The sequence below is a fragment of the Gossypium arboreum genome, chromosome 2 (assembly GCF_025698485.1).
Source record: "Gossypium arboreum isolate Shixiya-1 chromosome 2, ASM2569848v2, whole genome shotgun sequence".
NCBI classification, from domain to species: domain Eukaryota; kingdom Viridiplantae; phylum Streptophyta; class Magnoliopsida; order Malvales; family Malvaceae; genus Gossypium; species Gossypium arboreum.
In genome coordinates this window covers 106,176,776-106,196,640 of record NC_069071.1, presented here as the reverse complement: position 1 = coordinate 106,196,640, position 19,865 = coordinate 106,176,776, and the positions used below count along the sequence as shown (strand labels likewise).

The 19,865-nt window shown below is 31.8% G+C and overlaps 1 long non-coding RNA gene across 1 annotated transcript; it reads right to left on the bottom strand.

The window, feature by feature from the left end:
- Positions 1-11,850: 11,850 nt before the first annotated feature.
- LOC128284172 (uncharacterized) lies at positions 11,851-13,489 on the bottom strand. Its single transcript, XR_008274522.1, has 3 exons — positions 13,356-13,489; positions 12,822-12,893; positions 11,851-12,078 (listed from the first exon to the last, which is right to left on the bottom strand). It is a non-coding gene; the product is annotated as an uncharacterized LOC128284172 (long non-coding RNA).
- Positions 13,490-19,865: the final 6,376 nt, after the last annotated feature.

The following is a 19,865-nucleotide window of genomic DNA, read 5'->3' as shown; positions in this document are numbered from 1 at the left end:
TGGCAAATTTTACTTTACTATAGATTTTCATGGACTAAATAGCATTTTAAACATACATAACATCAAATATGACTTAGATTGGCCATTCCAATGGCTAACCATTTACAAACCCTTTTCTTGCCAAACCATAGCCTTATCATAAGATCATTTACACAAAGTGAGTATTTTTCCATACATGCCACATTCAAAACACACAAGCCATTTTACCAATTTAGGCCTTCGGATAGTGTGAACGAGTCTTCGACCTATCCCGATTCTCAAGCCGACTTGTCAACAACTACAATGAATGAAAAGGAGGGGGTAAGCATAAATGCTTAGTAAGTTCACATGAAAATAGCAAGTAACATAATCATGCAATTCCACATAAAACATCATTTGCATAAACAACACTAAGACATTCATGTTTCATTTGTATTTAATATCTTTCTACGATTTCATCATACCAAGTTCTCAACCCGAGGATTTAAGCACATACCTGTCAAATTTTCTCATTCATCGCACTTACCAATATGTCACCTTCGTTTTAGGCATTCTTCTCATTCACTTAAGATTCACCCGTTGAACATATCGGAATATAATTCGAATACGCGGATTTCATGAACGTAAGTGCCATACCCGCAGCTAGACAAACTCAATAGCCTGCAGAACTTATGTAGCCAAGCTACCATGTAACCCGCCCATAAGTGAACTCGAACTCAACTCAACGAGCTCGGGCGTTCGCATCCATAAGTGAACTCGGACTCAACTCAACGAGTTCGGATGCCTAGTTACATCTCATGAACTCGGGCTCAACTCAACGAGTTCGGAACTCAAATATCCTAGTGACATGTCACTTGTATTCTAATATATTCCTAAGGTTCAAACGGGCTTTTTCCTCGATCTCACATCTTTGCTGTCTTCCACGGAATATCGGAACCGATACTCGGTGATAGTTCATACTCATCAAGTAATTCACATAATTCACATAACCACAAAACATAACAATTCATGATAATAATAAGCATCATATCATATAAACAACATTAAATTGATTAAAATGACAATTATGTTACTACATTTACACATGAACTTACCTCGATACAATATATTAGCAATCGAGCCTATTCTTCGTAAACTTTGTTTTTCCCTCGATCGCGACTTAAATCTTATTTCTCTTGATCTATAATGCCAAATTAATCTTATTTAATACATACATTCATCAAAACAGTCTTTAATACAAACTTTTTCAAAATTACATTTTTGCCCCTAAACTTTTGCATAATTACACTTTTACCCCTAGGCTCGGGAATTAAACTTCATCCCTTAGTCTTATGTTTTATGACATTCTGATCATTTTTCCCTTCTATAGAAACATCAAATTCACACTCTAACATGCACTTATGACTATTAGGTATTTTTACTTATTAAGTCCTTTTGCTCATTTTCACTTAAAACCGAGTAGCACAAGTTGTCTAACATAATTTAAAACCTCATATTCTATCATAAAACACCAAAATACACAAATTTCACCTATGGGTCTTTTTCCAAATATGAACCCTAGGTTGAATTATTGCTAGCATAAGTTAATTCGAGCTACCGGTATTCCAAAAATGTAAAGAACATTAAAAACGGGGCTTGGAATCACTTACTATGGAGCTTGGAAGATTGAAACAAACCCTAGATATGGAGAACCCTATAAATTTCGGCCTAATGAAGAATATGGACAAAAATTGGCTTTTAATTTTTTTTTAATTCATTTTAATAACTAAATGACCAAAATGCCCTTCCTACTAAACTTTCAAAAAAATTCCATCCATGTCCAATTTTTGTCCATAGACTTATAAATTGGTCAAATTTCTATTTAGGACCTCCTCATTAATATTCCAAAGCAATTTCATACTAAAATCTCCTAGAATGCAAGTTTTGCAAATTATTCGATTTAGTCCCTAGTTTCAATTTAAGCATTTTAGGCATAGGATTTCATCACGAAATTTTCACACAATCATGCAATCATATCATAAACATCAAAATAATTATAAAATAGTTATTTCTATGTCATATTTGTGGTCACGAACCACTATTCCATTTAGGCCCTAATTCGGGATATTACATAATGAACCTATTCATTTGTAAGATGATAGTTATGTAGCTTGATAAATCTTAAGGCATTGGTATAGGTTTATTCATGACTTATAAAGTCCATATTTGAAATGGAATGTTATGTTTAAAGTTTATACGAGCTTACTAAGCATTCATTGCTTACGTAGTTATCTTTCTCTTACTTTACAGATTATCAGAAGCTCGATCAGTTTAAAAGCTTGTCGTAGATCTATCACGCTATCCAGCAATTATATCCGTAGATTTTGATATCTTGATCAAGGTTATACTGGCATGTATAGGTGGACTTGTGGTTCAAGTTAGTTGATGAGTTTGGAATGTATATGTCATTGTGATTGGTATAACCTTGGTACTTTTTATGCCTTGTTGATATGTGTTGTTATGACAATGTGATAATGCACGTTTGCATGGTTAAATTGATAGGTGATTAATTGATCTCAACATGGTCAAGTTATGATATGTTTTAGAAAAGTTTTGAATAAATGTGCATGATTGATATATGGTATGCATATATGTTGGTTGTTGGTACCATTTGGAAATGGTTAGATTTGTGTCATTTATATGGTTTTGATGCATGTGAGAAATGGTTCAAATGGAAATGTTACTTTGACATGGCATGAATCTAGTATGGTATGGTTGAAATGTGTAAATTGCGATATGATTTGGTATAGAAATAAGTTAGTTGAGGAATGGTTAAGTATGCACATGTTTAGGTATGTTTGATACATTGTGTTTGAGGTGCCTTTTGGCATATTGGTTGTATGGATAAATGACCTTTTGAATTGGTCTTATTATGCATGTTTTAGATATATTTTAAGGTTTAATTCAATGTGCAAATGGCTTGTGGGTGTCTGCTTGAATTGGGTGAAAGAAATGGCTTGAATTTGGCCTATTTCTTGTCCACATGACCTAAGACACGAGTGTGTGTCTCAACCGTGTGTGATGCACAGCCATGCGACACGACCGTGTGCCCCCTATAGGTTTTAAAGGTGGAATTTCGAGTGTTACATGGCCTGACACACAGGCGTGTGGCTTGGCCATGTGACCCAAGTCAAAGAGTTACACAAGCACATACACGAGCTGGGACACGGCCATGTGTCCCTATTTTGAATGTCCATACGACCTGAGACACGGGTGTGTTTCTCAGTCGTGTGAGTCACACAGACTGGCCATACGGCCATATAACCCCTATAGTGTGAGTTTTTCTATCTTTTTCCATGAAGTTCTAAATGTTTTTGATTTAGTCTCGAATCATTTCAAAAGTGTTTCTAAGGTCTCAAGGGCTCGAATTAGGGACGTTATGCATGTGTTTGAATGCATTTTGCAATCATTTCAAAAATGTTGGAAATGAATGATTTGAGTTACGTTTTTATGATAACGCTCTGTAACCCTATTTCGGTGACGGATACGGGTTAAGGGTGTCACAGTACCAGTCCAAAATAAGGAGTCTAATCGGTTGAATCAATCGAAATGGTTTTCTATCTCTATATATATTTTTTTAAAATTTATTCAATTGAGCTAGTCGAATCAATTGAACTAGGAATAAGTGGTTTAATCTTTACCCACCGATTTGGGTCTAAAAACATTAAGCTTTGTTGGTGATATAATATAAGTAAAATTAATTGTTTATTATTTAGGTTTTAAAGTCCGTGTAAAATAACAAAGAGCAAAAAGTTTTCATGTTCTTTAATTTTAAAAATTCAAAATTTTAAAATTGATGAACACTTTTTTAAACCAAATCATGGTTTCCAAAATAGTCCGTTAAGCAAATTGATGAACACTTTTTTGAACAAGAAGAAAGCTTGCCGAAAGAACCTTTGGAAGCCCTTTCAAGAACTTGAAAATTTCCATCTCCTGTTTGGTGATGATTGCTATATTCTTTTTTCAATGCAAAAGTGTTTTCCTATTGAGCTAGAGAATGCTTATTGTATACATACTGTGAATTGTTGGGTATGGCTATTAACCATAAGAAGTCTGAACTGTATCTCACTAAACCTGGAAAGGCAATGTGAAATTATTGGATATTGGTGTTCAAACAATTGACCAACCTAGTAAATTTCTCAGTTCGAATGTAAGATATCTAAATAACTGAACTCTGTTTTTCCAATCAATAATAGAAAGAATGCTAAGAAAGCTTGCGAGATGGAAAACTAATTTCATATCCCAGGGTGGCCAATTTACCTTAACAAGATCTATTATTTCGGATATTCCTTTATATTCATTTTCACGGGTTAAAGTTTCAAAAACAATCGAAGATGATGATGAAAGAAAAAAGAGACTACATATCTATAGTTGGGGTCATCTGTGTAAGCCATGCAGACTACTATTATGTAAGAAAGCATGACAAATATTGGCTAAACCACTATCGTTAGCTTAGTCTGTAACAGCCCATTTTTAGTCAAATCAGAACAGTGGTTTCGAGACCACTAATTTGAGTTCAAAATATTTATTTTATTATTATTTTAATGTCTACAGCATGATTGTATGATTGTGTGAAAATTTCGTTAGGAAATTTTATTGTTTGAATGCTTAATTTGTTATAAAAGACTAAATCGCGTAAAGTGTAAAACTTGTGTTCTATTAGTTAAATGTAACACCCCAAACTCGGCCTAGAAGTCTAGACCGAATTCGGAATGCTACATTGACCACCAAAGTGATCATGAGAAAATCTTACAAAACTAGTCATTCTTAATTCGATTCCTGAAATAATTAATATCGAGTATTAAAAAAAACCAGAATAATAAAATGATTAAACCGTAAAACAGAATTATACCACAGTGTTAAAAACCTTATATTCAAAACTGAATAACCAATAAAAGTTTGAAACCACAAACTAATAACTTATTAGCCTCAAAACTGTCTGAGTCCTCCACATTCCGAGTCCAGCATCCAAAATCCCGAAATGTACCTGAAAGGGGAAACAAAAGAGGGGGTAAGCTATACAAGCTTAGGTGAGATCAAACTAACTAGCTACCAAAATAGAAATAGATACAGTAAACCTGAAAACAGTTCAACAGCAGAATACACTTACAGAGCGACTATAACAAAACAGACTATATGTAACTTTACAGTCATATAGCTCTGTTAGACACAATATCAGAAATTCTCAGAAGTCACAAACTGGCCTAAGCCCTTTTTCCAGAATCAGAATTGGTTGGGTCTTAGCCCATCATACAAGGTTTCTTTAGACACGAGTGCCTTTCAGTCAAATAGTACAATCCGACTCCTCAGTCAATCAGACAGTCAAATAGATATTGCAGTCACAGAATCACACAGACGCATATGAGTGTAAATGAATTATAAAATAACTCACCCATCCAACCAACACACCATCTCCGTCCAACCCGGCACATCCTGTGGGGATTTAATCAACCCACCTATCCCTGTACTTCGAGTAGGACTTCGAAAAGCCCATCCAACCTTATACTCCACAGAACGTCATCCCAGGTTGCTCGACAATGATGATCATCAATATTGTCCTCGACCCTCAGGGAATTGGGACCGCCCACGACCCTCTAGGTATTAAGGCTATCAGTAAGCTGTAAGGTGCCATGCGAAAGACCACGATACAGACATGCAGTATAACTGCCAGATCAGATGTGCTACACAGCAAGGCTAGCGTATAAGTTGTACTGTGCAATGCAGTGAACCACGGTACAGACGTGCAGTATAACTGCCAGATCACATAATGTTACGTAGCGTAGCTAACGTACATGCGGTACAGTACAAGGCGGCAAACTGCTATACCATTATTAGTAATGTCCACGACCCTCAGGGTATTGGGACCGCCCATGACCCACTGAGTATTATTAAGGGCTTTCAGAATGTAAACAAACTGCCAAATCGTAAATCTCCCTTCTCTTCAACATCCCACCCAAAAAGATTTATGCATATGTATGTATGTATGCAGTTAGATGTACACAATTTAGAATACAAATTCAGATAGTCAATCAAAAGAATACACACACATCCGGTCATCAGTTATAGAATCAAACATGTATACCTTCGTATCTCGAATCTAGTATCAACTTATCTAACAAATAATCACAAATGCGCACATATCAAGCCCAAATCAAAGTCATAATTACCCCCAGTAAGGCTTAGTCGGGGGTTGGAACACACAGAGTCGCATTTGCACTTGCATTTGACCTAAAACCCAAAGTTTGGCGAGATAGGGCCACATGCCCGTATGCTCTGGCCGTGTGGGGGTCAAAAAGCCCGTGGGAAGGGTTGCACACGGCCGTGCGACAGAGGCACACTCCTGTGTGGTGCAAAGCCACGGCCGTGTGATTAGGCTCGTGTAAGACACTGTCCTATTTCACTAAGCTCAAGTGCAGAGTAGACACGGCCTTGTGAAGGTCTCACACACCCGTGTGGCCACCAAACACGGCCGTGTGTTTCAAAACACATGCATGTATGGAATCCTTAATTCCTAAATCAGTCACACGGTCGTGTAGCCAGGCCATGTGACCCCAAATCTCAGTCCCTAATTCCCAAACTCATACGCCCGTGTGGACCAAGGGACACGGCCGTGTGATTTCCAACAAAAATCCCTAAAACAGCCACACGGCTGTATGGCACCAAGATTGGTCGAAACCTTGAAGCCATGAAACCGCCCTAAAATAGCCCCGAAAACACCACTTTGGCCACCAAACTATTCCTCAACTTTGGTACTATCGAAACCACATCAGAAAATAAAGTATCGCACTCCATTTTAGCCTTCAAAGCTCTGAAACTAGAGAATCAAAGCATTCTCATGAAAAGCCAAAACAACACTTGTAAAAAAAAAAAGATAAGTAGATTAGTCAAAGTTGAGTCTTACACCTATTTTGATGACGAAGAAGACGACAAAGGAGCAGAAAATCAAGGTCCTTCGACCCCACAACACCACTGATTCCAAAAAGCAAAAAGAAGAACATGAGAACAAAAACCAAGAACAAAAAGAACAAAAAAAAATAATGTGCCAAGTAAAAACAAATAAAAATAAAATAATTAATAATAACACTAAAGACAAATAAATAAAATAATTATTTTAACTGAAATCAGAAATAACTAAAATATTTTCTAAAACGCCCAACAGGGACTCGAACTCAAAACCTTGAGACAAACCAACACACTCACAACCACTAGACCAGCAAGCCCACTCTGCCACTAAACTGCACAACTTAACTTATGTATGTAACCTTCCCACTATCCCTACACTCAAAACCCAAAACTTCTAGGCCCAAAATTCAGGGTGTTACATTAAAGGTGCGTAATAGCTATAGAACCTTAAAGTAGAGGTCCTTATGTGGTAAATAGTCCATTAATAGGATAGTGGATGATAATGGCTTGGTAATTTTGAAATTTATAATAAATTCTAATGTTAATTTTGGTATTTGGTAATTTAAGGTTAATTAAATAAAACAAAACAAAAATTTGTTTCATTACCATCTTATTCAATCTATTTTTAGGGAAAAAGAAGCCATTTTCACCCTTTTCATTCGGCCAAGCTTGTTTGTGCAATTGGTGAGTGATTTTTGTCCCGTTTTTAATGATTTCTATGCTTTTGAGATCGTTGCAACTTAATCTAGCTAGCCCATGGACTATTTTGCAAAATTTTTAAAGGTTTAGGGTTTTCCATTGATGAATATAGGTGTATTTTGATGTTTGATGATAGAAAATGTATGCTTGCTGTTAGATAAACAACATTTGTAAAGTGATTTTTGACAAAATTTATCATTTAGAGATTTAATTGAGAAATCTTAAAATTTTATGGTTAAATTGTGAAATAAATGAAAAATATAGGCTTCTAGGGACTTAATTGAAATTTGGCTAGCATGGGTATAGGTTGAATTACATGAATTTGTATTTTTATAAGATAAGGACTAAATTGTAAAAATGTTGAAATATTTGGAGCAAAATGTAAAGTTGCCTTACTATTTATTTTGCACTGAATTGAATAGAATGATAATTAAATAAGTTAATTTGGATTACATTTAGATCAAGAAAAGCAAAATTCAAATTTAGATCGGGGGAAAAACAAAGTATCGAACTAATCGACTTATTTCGCTGTTTTTACAATCAAAGTAAGTTCATATGTTAATAAGCATTATTATAATTGTGTTTTAAATGCTTTAATTTTGAATATATTGTGTATACAACATTGCGAATATGTTTGACGACAATTCAGCAAATGAGAAATCCCGGTTGAACCGTAGGAATAGATTAGGATACAAATGACATGTCATTAGGGATTATGTGATTTGGGTGCTGGTCCGTATGTCCTACCGGTGGTTGAGTTATCCGACATGTGTTGCGGATACTTGTCAACTTGTGTGAGCAGACTCGTTGATAGCTCGAGAGTGAGCATTATATGTGATATGAAATCGAGATAGCTTCGACTATATATGTGGCACTTAGGGTGCGAGATTCCCGTGTATCCGATAGTATTCCAAATGGTTCAACAGGTATATCAGAGATGTAGTTGAATATGAATTTGATATGATATGGTACAGGTATTTACATGAACCGTATAAGCATTGAAATGAGAAAGTTTATGAAAGTCATAATTAACTTGGTGAATGAAAATGTGGTAAGTTGGTGAATCATTATGAGATATGTTATGTTTAAATTACTTAAATTGGGCATATATGGTAAGTTGAGTTATACTTTTATATGTACTTACTAAGCTTTATAGCTTACATTATTTATTTTACCGTGTTTTATAGTGAAATCAAAGCTAGCTCGGATTCGGGAATCGTCGGAGACTTCATCATACTGTCAAGCTATCACTTTGGTACTTTTGAATCTATGTTTTGGGGATATATGGCATGTATAAGAGCTTTGGTCATTTTGGTATATGTTAGTAATGAATTTAGCCATTTGGATTGGCTTGTAAATGTTTAATGTTTGGTTTTGTATATAGCCATGAGAGTTGGCTTATTTTGGTTGATTTGGTTGTGTATATATATATATATATATATATATATATATGCAAATGGCCTTTGTCTTGTGTTGATAATTGTTATGCAAATGATTGTGGTAAATGGTTGATATTTGAGAATTGGTATGCTTATGAGTTTAGGCAAAATTATGCATAATTGGAAGTGTCCACATTGATGATTTGTGAAAGTGAGGTTTAGTATGAAATTGAATAGCATATTGTGGTATTTGTGTGCCTTGTATATGTTGGTATTGAAATGGTATGATTTATGCTTGTTTGAGGTTGGTTGAATGCCTATGTATGCCATATTATGTGTTATTTGGTTTGGTATAAGTGTATGCAAATTTGGGTGGCAAGATGGCTTGGTGAATAGCTTATTTTTGTCCACACGGGCATGTGTCTCAGCCGTGTGTGAAGCACGGTCAGGTTACACGGCTGTGTGTCCCGTGGTGTGTAATTAGAAATCAAATCAGTATGCTCCACACGGTTTAGAAATTAGAAAAATGAAGTCTATTTTACAATGACAGCCCAAGATCCAAGAGGTGAATATAAAATGATAAATATATTAAAAATTAGAAAAATATAACAATATATAATTCTAAAATTTTTAAATACTTAAATAACTCAATTTTTAAAAATTTTAAAAAATTAAAATTTCATAAGAATATTAAAATGTTCAACAAATATATATAAATGTTATAAAATAAAGAGAGATTGAGAGAGTAAAAACAAAGAAAACATGAAAGTAATAGAGAATGTACTTTATTTATCAAATGGGATGATTACAATGCTTTATTAGAGTCTCTATTTATAGGCATAAGAAGTATAAAAGAAGTAGAGGTCTAATTCTAATAACTATTAGAATTTAAAGTACATTAAAACTTTATCTTGATCATGATGGACATCCACTTAATAAGATATTCATAACACTCCCCCTTGGATGTCCATTGATAGATAATGTGCCTTGTTAAAACCTTATTAGGAAAAACCATATGGGATAAAAACATAATGAAGGAAAAAAAGTACACAATCTATAATATGCATAATATGCTGCCTCACTAAAACCTTACTAGAAAAACCTAATGGGACAAAACCTCGGTTAAGGGAAAAAGAGTATGTAACAGCCCGATTTTCAGTGGTAATTATGCCTTTTTTTTAAAGTTGAGGCCGCATATGCCTGATAAAAATCTTAGATTTTTATGTTTTAAATATATATAAATATATTATTTAATTATAAAGTTAGTTGTGTAGTTAATTAGGTTTTAGTTAAATAAATTTGCTTGAATTAGGAGTAATTAGGAAAAAAGACTAAATTGCAATAGGGGTGAAAGCTTAATTATAGATTAAAGAAAAGTTAAAAGGAACAAATAGGCAATTATGCCTTTTTTTTAAAGTTGAGGCCGCATATGCCTGATAAAAATCTTAGATTTTTATGTTTTAAATATATATAAATATATTATTTAATTATAAAGTATTTTATTATTTTATTATATTGTAAATTATATTAATTATATTATATTATTATATTATAAATAAACCAAAAAGTTGACAAATGTATTGTAACACCCCTTACCCGTATCCGACGCCAGGACAGGGTTCGAGGCATTACTGGACTTAAACCTAAACTAACATACAATGCCGAACCATAAAATTTCATCCAAAATTAAAACTTTTCAGTCACATGTAAATTGTCCCTTATAAAGGCCTACGAGGCCCAAAACATACGTTGGGAGCGGTTCGGGACTAAACCAAGAACTTTAGAAAACTTAGAAAATTTTCTTTTTTTGGGGAGTCACACGCCCGTATGAGTAGGCCGTGTGGTCACACACGCCCTTGTCCTCAGCCTTGTAACTCTCTGACTATGACGTCATCAACAAAATAAGGTTATACGGCCAAGTCACACGCCCGTGTACTTAAGCCGTGTAGCAAATTAAGTTCTCGAAATTAAGTGCAGACTTCACACGGCCTGGGCACACGCCCATATCCTGAGGCCTTGTCCTCCACACGACTACACATGTCTACTGGGCATTCTATTTGCATTAATTAGGATGCAGGGGACACACGGCCGGATCACACACCCATAGGGCGGACTGTGTGTCACACATGGCCTAGACACACACTCGTGTGTCTACCGTGTGGCTAACTTTGAGGCTATTTTCCAAGCCATTTGTCACCCTTAGATGCTCATTCACTCATACATTTTTTATGGCATGCAACATAGTATATTTACTTACTCAAATTCTCATAAACTTGATTAATCCATAACTTTGTAACATCAACATATCACCTATCCAAACCATCAAGTTTTCACATAACATTTCACACCAATTTCATATTTGTCTATCATCTCTACTAACCTATTTTTAATTTACACACTTGCATCACCTTTAATGTCATGCACATTAATTCTGTAACATCCCCTTAACCCCAAACCGTCGCCGGAATAGGGTTACGAGGCATTACTAGGCAAATCAGACAACTTACAAAATAATTCACAAATAAATAATAATATTCATAGTATAATATGATAGTTAAGTCCTAATAATAGACGCTCGAAGCCAAAACATAAATTTAAAAGTGAAACGGAACTTGTTTTAAATTTTTTAATTTTTTTTTGTATTTTTTTAAATTTAAATGACATTTACGCTTATTTTACATAAAACCCCCGCAAACTTTAAACTCAAAACAAACCAATATCAATACTCCAACCAATGATTAAGTATACTCAATTACATCCAATTTATATCAAATAATAATTTAATACCTTAGTTTAAACAATATAACATGTTAGTATATATGTATAATTAATAATATTTATTTCATTTCAATTATTTAATACCAAATCTACCATTTCATAACTTTATATCATATTCATAATCCAAAACATTATAATCATTTATATACAACCAAAATCATTTAACTTAATGTATACATATAATTTATATGCAACTACCTAGTACATGCCACTTAACCAAAGGAAGAAATACATCACCAAAATCTTTTTGTTGGAGTCGGGTTTGTTTTGGATGCTAGACTGGATCCGAAACTCTAAAGACCTGCGCACGGAAACAACCGTACGCTAAGTATTTCATACTCAGTGGTATTACTATAAATTAAGACTATTTAACATTAATAAATTACAAACATCAACCATAAATTTTATAATTATTTAAACTAATTTTATATATAATTATTTTACTTCATAAATCTTAAATTCATAATTCATTTTTCTCATACCAACTCAATTCATAATTTAGTTCATACATTCTTTCTCATACTTTTCAATAGTGCCAAAACAAATAATCTTATTTTCAAAATTTCATTTCAATTATTTACCCTATTAACAAGGCTCGGATTCTGACAGATACGCGGATTCCACCCAAACACACCAGAATGTCCAACCCAAACACACCCGGAATATTATAAATCCTCCATAACACACCAATAAGGCATTTAATGCCTCTTCGGATAAACCGAAGTATATAATAACAGAAATCTCTTCTCGGCCGAACTACAAATCTCCTCGTCACATCACAAATCCAATGGCATGCCATTTGTATCAAATCTAGTCCGACAAGTTAATGGGGTATTATTTTATTTTTCCAATTTCGATTTCATTTACACACAAATTTTCAATTCACAATCAATTCAAACATCTATTATTTTAATTCATATATAAATTAATTTCCACATATACTCATATTTAAATTCAAATATAATACTTACCTTACCTTAATTATTCCATAACTGTAAATTCAATATACATTTAATAAATAGTTTGAGTTATAGTAATACAAACCCGAAACACGAGTTTACTCCTCAACGATCTTTTCTTTTCCTTTGGATGCCGATGCCTCGTTTTCCTTGTTAGCTACAAAATAATAATAATAATAATAATAATAATAATAATATAAATTATTAATTACAGCATTAATTTAATAATTAATTGAATTTTTATTCAATTTATTCCCTAATTCTCATTTAATCCTAATTAACTCTTTTATTTGTTTTATTTGATTTATACTTCATTTCTACTCAATTTCCTTCCATGTTTACCCTAACAATTTAATGTTCATTTTAAAACCCTAATTTAAATTTTCTTTCAATTTAATTTCCTAAAACACAAAACTTATAGCTTCTTTTACAATTTAATCCCTTTTTCAATTTCTAACTTAAAATTCATTCAATTAAATCCCTAATTCTTCTTTTTCTTCAACATGAACTTTGTTTAAAAGCTTTTAAACTTTCAAACTATCAAATTAATTTCATCAAAACCTTGTTTTAAGACTTCTAAAACATCAAATTTAAGAGAAAATGACTAAATTTAGCTTACCAAACAAGTTTGAAGCTTCAAAATCCAATTTTCCCCTTTTCTTTTTCTTGCCCTTTTCTTCCCCTGTTTTTCGAATGCTCTCTGTTTCTTATTCTGTTTGTTTCTTTTTATTTCATTCTTTTATTCTTTTATTTACTTTATTTATTTAATTAATATATATTATAATATATTTATTTTAAATATCTATTAAGCATTTAATTATATTCACACAAGTGTACACCATCAATACCATACATTTGTCACCATTTATTTTATTTTATTTTTTCACACAAGTATTTAATAATTTAATTTTTAATTAACAAATATCTTTTACTTTAATATTAAGTAACTTAATTATTTTATTACAAGTGTACATGTATCTATTTATTATAAATGTACCAATATTTTTATTACAATTGTCATTATTCAATTTATTTGTCAAACAAAATTTCATAAATTAATTATTTAATTAATAAATATCTTTAACTTAAAATTAATAGTAATAATAATAATAATAATATAAAACCATACTAATAATTAATAATAATAATAATAAAATCTTAGATTTTTTAATGCATATGGCGCCTAATCTTTTGTAAATGGTTTAATTCCTTTTTAATCCTTTTTATTTTCTATTGCTTTAGAATTAAACTTTTACCCTTATTCAATTTAGTTCTTTTTACTAATTTCTTTAAATTAAGCTAAATTCACTTAATTAAAACCTAATTAGACACGCTACTAAATTCATAAATATTTCTAATAAGTATTTTCGAACTTATTTCACTAAGGCGGAAGCCCTATAACTCACTTTTCCGGTGCCCGTGAATTTTGGGTCATTACAAATTCATATTTTATACACCAAGCATACATGTCATCCATCACACTCGTTAACATAAGCAACCATAACTACGTTAAAGCCTAAGCACATTTGCATGCATGGACCAATAGTTAGGGTTACAACCCAAATAATCAATATGAACCATATCACATGGCCATATACAAAATAAATCAAATATTACCATAAGCCAACACATTTGGCTAATCAATATGACACATAACAAAAAGACCAAGTCTCTATACATGCCATACTCAAAATGTTGAGACTAACTATACCCAAATATCCAGTTGATAGTGTGATCGAGCCTCCAACGTCCTTCGATCCTCGAGCTAGCTTGGCGATACTATAAGAAAATGGAAAAGATAAGGGAGTAAGCATAAAGCTTAGTAAGTTCAAATGTAAATAAATAGCAACATAATCATATAAATAAATACCAATGACATAACATAGTTTACTTATGTGTTATCATAAATTCATAGGCTTAACTTACACAATTCCAGTCTTACCATAAGTTCGTCACACATCGAGCTCATTCATATAGGTTTTTCATACATACTTGTACCAACTCGTAACCTATTATCACATTTCCTCATCATCGACTTATTAGTCGAATAACTTACAGGTTTACCCGTTGAACACTCAGAATACTATCAGATACATAGAAGACTTGCACATAATGCTTCAAACGTAGCCACATGCTACCACATATCACAATCACACATTACTCGCTCTTGAGCTAATCACAGGCCTACTCACACAAGCTGACCGTCAGGACGTAACTACTCGAGCTGCTCACACAAGCTGACAAGTACCCGCAACACATGTTAGGTTCCCAAGCCACCGGTAGAACGTACAAGACTAGCACCCGGATTCACATAACCACATATACACATAATCTCATGAGCTCATAATCACATATTTCCTAGTGACATGTCACTTGTATCCTAAACTATTCCTAAGGTTCAAACGAGATTTTCTAGACGTCTCATCTTTGTCGAACTCGTTCACAGTGTCATTCTCATTGACCATAGTATCATTCATACACTCATTGTAACAATTAAACATAGAAATTCATACATTAATTAAGCATTAAAACATGATACAACATTTCATTACTTACACATGAACTTACCTCGGTACAAAATATGGACAATTAATTCGATTTAGTCCAAAATCTTGTTCTTTTCCCGTCTAGGTCTAGACTCCATTTTTCTTGATCTATAATAGCAAATTCAGATTATTTAATCATCACATTATTCAGATCAGCCCAAAAACTATATTTACACAAAATTATAATTTTGCCCCTAAACTTTTACATATTTACAAATTAGTCCCTAGGCTCGTAAAATGAAATATGTTTATTTTCTTTGTTACCCAAGCCTAGCCGAACCTATTACATGCTCATATTAGCTCATATTTTCCTTTATTTCATATTTTACTACTCATTTTTATACCTTTTTACAAAAAAGTCCTTTCCATGCATTTCTATCAAAAATCACTTAGTAAAAGATGTTAAACACACATCAAACTTCCCTAAAACATCAAACTACAAACATGTCACACATGGCTCAAATTTCATACATAAACCCTAGCTCAAAATATGGCTAGAAATGGATAGATCATGCTTCAAGGACTTCAAAAACGCAAAGAACATAAAAAAACGGGGCTAGGGAACACTTACAATCAAGCTTGAAAAGTTGAAAAAACCTAGCTATGGAGAGCTTTAGAGTTTTGGCTATGGAATGGAGAAGATGAGCAAGTTTTTCTTGATTTTTCCCTTTTATTATTTTATTAACCAAATGACTAAAATGCCCTTTTTTTATTAAACTTTCAAATTTTATCCATGCATGCCCATTTTTGTCCATTTCAGGGATACTTCGAACTTGAGTCAATGAGACACTGGTGTCATATTATTACTTCGGATAGATTTGATGAGGTACTGGGTACCAACTTTTTTCGGCTTCGCCGATGAGACACTAGGTGTCAAATATTGCTTCGAACTATCCGATGAGGCACTAGGTGCCATTTTGGTGTGTTTGGTTGGATCCGTGTATCCGCCAAGATCCGAGTCTTGTTAACAGGGTAAATGAATGAATTGGACATTAGAATTGGTTTTGAATAAATTGATAAACCGAATGATTCTGTATAAGAAATGAATTGAGTTATCAAAACGAGAAGTTAAAATGGAATGAATTAGAAATCAAGAAATAGTGTATGAGTTTAATTGAATACAATCTTATAAATTAGTTATTATTATTGAAACATGTTGGCTTAAATATTTAATTTGATTATTGAAAGATTCAAGATATAAATTGATTATGCATAATTTTATTGTAATGTTACGAATTGATAATTAGAATTGATATTGAATAATTTTATATATAAATGGAATGAAATATTGAAATAAGAATGTAAAAATAAAATAGTTTGAAAATAGTGATTATTATTGAAATAGATTGGTTTAATGTATAAATTGATTATTGAAAGATTATAAATATAAATTGAATATGCATATTTTGCTATATTATTTATAAATTTGAATTATAGTAATACCACTGAGTATATATATATATACTCATCGTACGGTTTGTTTCCATGTGCAGGTTAGTTGAAGACAAAAGTTCTGGTCCAGCATCCAAAGCCAATCCCGAACTCATTGTGATGAAGTACTTTTCTTTGTTAATGGCATGTACCTAGGATGTTTGTGTTGGTCATCTTGAGTAATGGTTGTAAATTAGGTAATAATATATGACTTTGAATGGTTAACTACAACATCTATGAATATAAGATGATAAACTTATGAATATGGCATAATTTGGTACAAACTTGAATTGGATTGAATGTGACAGATTTGAATTTATTTGAGAATCAAATATGAAAAATTTCTAGAGTACTGGAATTGGTCCCAGTTGGCTTCTAATACGAGTTTTAGGCTTCGAGGACCCAAAAAGAGAAATTATGATTTAATTATGAAATGTATGCTAATTATTTGTTTAATATTTTGTAATTGTTTTGAAAAGTCTGGTAATGCTTCGTAACCCTGTTTCGGTGACGGTTTAGGGTTAGAGGTGTTCCAAAGTACAATGCGTATTTACTCCCCTTCATGAAAACATCACATATTTTATCATATTCTACATATTCAATCTTGAATACTAGTTTTTCAAATGACTATTTGAATGTATTTGCTAAGCATTTATATTATCATTCTTTTAAAAGTCATGAGTGGGGGAAATTTGGGGAAATATATTTTGATCTCTTTAGTAGATTCAACAATTATCATAACAAACTTTAATCGTGATTCTTCTATAAAAATACAAATAGATATTTTGGATCATTTTATAATCCTTTTTCAACTACTATTGACTAAGTCAAATTTACCATATATGTTCAATTATTTCAATTCATATAAATGTATAATTTCACGAGAATTTCAATATGCTTCTAGCATTCTAAATCTTTCAAGGATTTTAATATAAACTTTACTACATGACGATTTATAAAGGTTGTAACAACCACCATTAGGCATAAGTTAAATCGTTTATGAATTGTCAAAATAATATGTCTAAAGGTTATTGCATCTACAACAAAAGAATATTATATCTTTTCATAATCAATACAAGTACTTAGTGAAAAACTTCATATTTTTATTCCTTTTTTTTGCAAAACTACTTCATTTGCATCCTCACTGGCTTTATACCTTTAGATATTTAAACTACTGGTCTAAAAATTCCACAAATTTAGTTGTACTCGAGTTGCGTCTTTCTATTTTGATTAATTTATTTCATATATATATTTCTCAATAGATTTATTCAAGATCTTCCTTTTATTTTATTATTTCAATAATAATATTGCATGCAAAATCATTGTCAATCACTTTTATTATTCGGTTCCATATTTTCTCGAATTGACATAACTTATCGAGATATCTTATTTTCACTTTTTAATCTTTAGTTTCAAGTACCTAAATCTCTTCTGAAGTTTTACTTATTATTCTCGAATTGGCGTAACTTATCGAGATATCTTATTTTTACTATTTTAATCTTTAGTTTCAAGTACCTGAATCTCTTCTGGAATTTTACTTATTAGTTATGTCTTGGGTCTCTTCTGGAGCACCCACCTCCAATATATGATCATTTAGAAGAATTTTTATCTTTGGAACCGATCAATCTATTATTTAGTCTAACTGATTGTCCTATTGAGACTTTGATTCAAATTAAAATATTAGATGGTATATAACAATTAGTTATTCCCATTAAGTTTGTCAATATATCTAACAATTAACTTGTAATGAGTTATCCTTATTGAACTTCTGGTTCAAATTACTCACCCCCTAACTCATTACAAGTTATTATTTTTCTCCCTCTAATGTCGGGAAAACTATCGAATCAAAATTGTACTCACAAATCATGTCATAATTGAATCTCCAATACATTCAAAATATCTAATAATATAAAAAAAACTTATAATTAATATATATTCTAACTTTCGTTGAAGATTCACTCATCTTTGTGCGTTGTGGTGGAGCAATTGGAATATATACACACATACAAAAATTCAAAGATGAGAAATATTTATCTCTTGATCAAAAACCAATTGTAATAGGGAGTATTTATAACTTATTAGCTTGATGCGTACAATACGTAAATCAACATAATCTTATGTTGAAATAGAAAGTTTAGTTATCATAAGTAATGGTTTAGGCATTAATCAGAAGTGTTTAATCAATAATTTCTCTAAACTATTATGTGAAAACTTTTACAAAAGTTCTTCAAACTCAATCAATAAAAGATTGAGATATAAACTTATCAGTATTAGTAAGATGAATTGTCTTAATTGCATGATCTGAAATTAATTATTTAAACAAGCAATCTTGCAAACGATAGGCTGCAAATTGATAACACATATGTGATTATTTTGTAGATGTATCTACCACAATCATATAATATCAAAACCATCTATATAGTGGATGAATGGGCCCATATTCGTTTCAGAAATGTAAGACATTAAATCCCAACTTTAGCTAGTGAGTTTCTAATAATCAATTTTCATTAAGAATAAGCAACATATAAGAATTCTTTTAAATTAAAGAATTTTCTAGTTCTTTAATGAATGTCCATATGTATTCTTGATTAATTTTCGCATCATATATGATCCAGGATGGTCTAACTAGTCATGCCAAATAGTAAATGCATTTGTATTAGTAAACTTCTGGTTTACTTTAACATGTGTTTCAATTATACTAAATTGTAACAAATTAATAATTTTACTATCATTCCTTTTACTTTATATCCACATATAAGTGCTATTGTGACATTTACTATTGGAAATATCTAAATCAATGTGAATACTATAATGTCACTAAGTCAACAAAATAAATATAATTTCCAAATAGTTATATGCAATATTCACTTCAGGGAATATGCCAAAATCTTCAAATATCTAAAAAAAAGTTTTTTGCAACTTCAGGTGCATCTAACCATAATGAGCTTTAGATAGAATTATCATATTTTATTACTCTCAAGTAGATTTTTCACATTCAAATATTTTGTTTTGACTCCTTTAATAGGGATGATGACAAAGAAGATCACAAATATTATAAAATAAATATACCAATTCCTTCTTTTTTATTCATATGAAATACAATATTTTCCTCATTCACAATCTCAATATGAGATCCATCACAAATATCTTTT